Here is a 5228-nt window from a genome sequence, read left to right on the forward strand (position 1 = left end):
GGTGTGAGGTGCAGAGCACCCTGGCTGAGGAGGCTGCCTGGCTGGCCCCTCCCTAACAGAAGTATGCTGAAATGATACAACTCAACTGAGAGTTGAATTTTGTATGTTGGGAGGAGCTAAGATTAGCCAGGGTTGTTTATGGACACGGTGGGCCATTAAACCTCGCAATCCTAATAGATTAAGTCTATTAAATTCACTGCCAACCGCTATCCATTTTCTGAAACGGTTTTTCCTCACAAGGGTCGCGGGGGGGGGTGCTGGAGCCTATCCCAGCTGTCTTCGGGCAGTAGGCGGGGGACACCCTGAACCGGTTGCCGGGCACACAGAGACGAACAACCATCCACTCTCACACTCACTCCTCGGGACAATTTGGAGTGTTCAATTAGCCTGCCATTCATGTTTTTGGAATGTGGGAGGAAACCCGGGAGAAAACCCACACAGGCCCGGGGAGAACATGCAAACTCCACGCAGGAAGGCCGGAGCCAGGATCGAACCCACAACCTCCGCACTGTGAGGTCGACGCGCTAACCACTGGACCACCGGGCCACCCGCCAACAGCAATAGAAGGCAAATATTCGTTGTAAAGAGTTGGCAGTGGATGAGTCAATACCAATGCAAATTACTTTTCTCAAACAAATGAAGAAAAAGTTTGCTTGATGTTATTTGTCACACTTGGGTTTTCCACTAGATGTCACTAATTCCCACTCAGAAGAACCCGTTGTTTTCAAACATCAAGCAATACGCCCCACTGGCTCAACAATTAGTTTTTCATTTGTCATCGTTATTAAAACTGACATTGGAAACAATAGACTTTGACTGCCATACTATTATCAAAGGCCAACTATGACTGACACCTCGCCTCGGTTCAAGAACCCATGTCATGGTTTGGACGCTCTTTGCCTAGTTCGTGTGATGTGGGGCACTGGCAGAGCGTATCTCTTGTATTTATCCGGCACTGATCCACTGTAGCTTCGCCTGGAAGCTGTAGCCTAGGCAGGAATTCAGAGTTGTGACAAGGTTTATGTTGGCTCAACTGCCTGAAACTGGAGCCGAGCCCTGCAATGTAGTCAAATAAATCACATAAAGAGCGTGACGGCACGTAGAAACACAAACAAATAGCTTTGTGCAAAACAGTGTTTCCAATAATGTGCTATTTCTTGCCAAGAGAGAGGCGGGACACCAACTTAATGAGAGCTTGATCAATGCAACGACACATTAAAGGAAGACTGTGTCACCCAATTCTAAATACACGTCAGACACATTTAAAGTCAATTTATAGTTTTTAAAAAAATACACATTTGAAGACTGTGTTGGTTGGTGTCATTATGCGGTCAAGATGTTTCATTCAAACATTGAAAGCATCGTCATCTGAGACAGTCAAGTCCTTCCCTCCAGTGTTTGAACAATAGTCGCTTTTTGAGGACTTGTATGATAGAGGACGGCAAAATCCAAGACAGACGAGATGGCAGACAGCTGGAAATGTTGATGAAGCTGCCAACTTTTTTTGCTTGTCTCTCACAATTGGCAAGATACAACATTGAGGAGGGAGGGTGACGTACACTCTGACATAAAAAACATTTGATGCACTCACACTTATGTCAGTTATACAAAAACACCATACACAATATTGAGTATTGGTTATACTTAGAGTGTAAACCAGGCAGCCCGGGGATCTAGTGGTTAGCACGTCGACCTCACAGTTTGATGTTCTGGGTTCAAATTTGTGTGCAGTTTGCATGTTCTCCAAATGTTAGAGATTCCAAAAATATATCCATGTTTGGTTCATTGATGACTCTAAATTGCCCTTCGGTGTGCATGAGAGTGCTTGATTCTCTATACCGCAAAGTATATCTGCTCTGCAATTGTTTGGCGACCAGTCCATGATGTACCCAGTCTCTTGGCCAAAGCCAGCTGTCGTAGGCCCCATTTCATCTGTGACAAGCGCTAAGGAAAATAAATGAGTGAATCATTAACGGGAGTGCCACAAGGCTCAATCTTCAGACCACTGTTCTTATAGAATATAGTCAAAGCTATCACAGATGTTGTTTGTTCAATTATGCTCAATCATTTACCATTTACAACACTCAATTTTAGAATATGCAGAGTGCAATTTAATTTAAGATGAGCGGGACTAACATTGTTTATTAGGTGGAAATGTGGACCACAAGCCATACTTTACCCACCCCTCTTCCTAAAATAAAACCAATAGTCATTTAGTCAGTCGATCTATAAAACTTTCAAATAATTCACAAACTCAGTGTCGATCATTTTCTGCTCATTTCCTGCTCACCATTTTCTTTTGAAGGCCCACTTCTTGTGAGCAACTGATATTTCTTCTGCCTCAGCTTGACATACCTCAGAAGAAGCCTCATTTTTCTCAACTATTTCCTGCTCTATAGTACCAACTCTGCCCTACATCTCCGTGCCAAATTGTCACTTGTACTTGCAGTTCCTCTTTTTCCCGGAACCTGAACCTGTTTTTGGACCCGCCTGATCTTTGACCCTGCCTGTTTTCCCCGACTTCTGCCTCTATCTGCTGTTTGACATGCTTTCTACCTCCTTGCTGGCTTTGGAAATTTGACTCTGATTTTGGATTGCGGATTTCTACCTCTACCTCCTGGCCTCTCTCTGAGCCTCTAGATATTTATATTCACCTATTTGTCTTTTGCGTCTCCTCCAGCCCACTTCCCTAACTCAACCAGTGCGTTCTTCACCTTGTGTCAGGCTGTTTTTTAAATTAATCTTCATCCAATACTCATCTGTGAGTAAACTTCTTTTGGAGATTTATTAACTTGTCATCATATCCGACAAATATTTGTCTCTAAAATGCCATGAATTTCAGAGGCATACAACACCAACTGAAAAATGGATGGATGATTTGACATAACACAGAGTTTAAATTAAGCAATTTTTTTTTTTACAGTTATACCAAAAAAAAAAAAAAAACATCAAATGAACGTCAACCTTGTTTATATTCTCCACTGGAGACAGTCACAAATCAGTCCGTTGCTGTTGAAATATGCAAGGCAGTACAGAAAATATATGAAAAAAATGAGTGCTTTTGTGGAATATTTTTGTCCCACAACACAGTCGCTCCCTTCATAGTTGGAATGTTTGGGTTTGGGGTGGGAATCAACCATTTTTGCATCCTTACACACATTCTTCATGTCCCGACTGCTGTGTTACACCAGCCGGCTAGTCCTCATTTTTACCTTCTGGCGAATATTCCGCCCCCTGAACTTTCAGAGAGATGAATAGGCTGGCGAAGACAAACCGAGTTCACTCGTTTGACAGGGAAGGTAACATACATTCAAGTGGGTGATACAACCCAGCTGTGATAAACAATGACACCGTTTCGACACAAAGCAAAAGGCTGGAACCAGTTATGAGGTCACAACATTGAAATGCATTCAGAGGAAACAGGTGGTCTGTGGCCACAAACGCGTCCGCGTTCATTTGTATGCCCTGTGAAACCCTCCCAGGAAGAGTTGATTCACAATTTTAGCCAGAAAACGACACAGCCTCCTCCTTCTGTTTCTCCTCATTTATCTTGACTTTCATCATTAAATCGACCTCTGTTTTCCCATCTTTTTATTATTTGCTCCCTCTCCCCTTCTCTTCCGCCCACCCTCTCAACATACCAGAGTCTAAGTATGATAAATAAAAAAATAAAGCTCAAATTGAATTGTTGCTGTTCATGCTGCTCATCGAGACACAAACAACAAGCTTTTTTTTGTGGCTTTAATAAAAAAAAAAAAAAAAAAAAATCACAGTCTTTCCAAGCGGCTTTAAGTTTGATGCTTTTGTCTCATTTAAGTACCATCATTTCTGTGAAGCTAATAAAAGTTAATAGAGAGAGTTCAAATCTGTTTTCGCTCTTGTAAACTCAATTGTATTGATGATTTGTCGGCAGTGTTTGGTTCATTGGGATGTTAAAAGAGAGCACGAAGAATGGATGTGCATACTGGAAAAAAAAGACCACCCCTACCGTTCCACCACCCCCCAAAAAATCTGCAAGAAATCAGTTGTAAAGTTAAACAAATACTAAAGGACAAAATAATGTAAACCAGTCAAATTTTCTGCCTATAATTCATATATTTATTGTTGTAAGCATTAAGGGACCAATCAATAAGTTAATATATTCATTTTAGGTTTTAATTCATCTGCCAATTAATCCCCTTGAGAGTGTTTGCAATCGTGTTTAAATTGTTACACTGTTGTGTGCACATGTGGAACAGCACATTCTAACTATAGTGCTCACTGGAGTCATTAATGGTTTCTGGGCTTCTTCTGGAATAGCAAAGCAAAGTTCAAGTAGTTAAAAAAATGCCGTAAGCGTTGCATTAAATGCTGTTTGTAAGCAGGGGGGCCGGCGGGGGTGGAAATGATGCTTAAACAAGAGCACTGTGGCCTCTGCTGTCACAGACACTAACTCAGAGTTTTTGTTCTCTTGTAGCTCTCAGTTCACGCCTCTAACTCAAACCATTCCTGCACTCGATGCCGGCTACCAGAGAACATAATGGCACCCCAGATTGTTGCAACTTCACTGTAAAAGTGCACACAAGGCACATCTGGATACACACACACACACGCACGCAGAGTAGAGTCAAAGTAATTGAACTTGTAACTGTTAAGAATCCGAGAGTGAGAACAGGAAGAAAGTCTGTAAATTCTTCTCTTGAAAGCATCTTCAGAGTCTTTTACTACCTTTTGCAGTAGGTTCTTTGAACCGTTTGGTGGTGAAACAACTTATATGACCGACAATTTGAGTGAAACATACATGGCAATTTTCCGCGGATCCGCGGAAATCCGCCGTTTTATTTCTTAAATTGATCATTTTTGTGAATCGTCTAAATCCGTTGAGAAAATTTTAGGGGCGGTCAGGTACCTTATCGTCGAGTTTTCACGAGCTCTCCCGAACAGTCTCTCCGTTTTCCGTTTGTAAACAGCCCTGCGATTGGACGTGTATGAAAGCTTCAACTAATCAGATCACTGAAGGCATTATTTGTTGCGGAAGTCTTAGCTCGATTATAAACGGCCCAGCGATTGGTTAACTACAAGCGATTGGACCAATCAAATTGCATGTAACATATTGTTTTACCTGATTCATGGCGGCCTGTTCGTCTCGCAAATTCATTGTTCTGGGATCGTTTTGAGCGGAATTAAGAATTTTTTGAAGATCAGGAGTCTTCAATCCTAGAAATTGACTCAAATGTCAAGAATAAATT

This window comes from Hippocampus comes, unplaced genomic scaffold (genome assembly GCF_001891065.2).
Source record: "Hippocampus comes isolate QL1 unplaced genomic scaffold, H_comes_QL1_v1.1 scaffold203, whole genome shotgun sequence".
NCBI classification, from domain to species: Eukaryota; Metazoa; Chordata; class Actinopteri; order Syngnathiformes; family Syngnathidae; genus Hippocampus; species Hippocampus comes.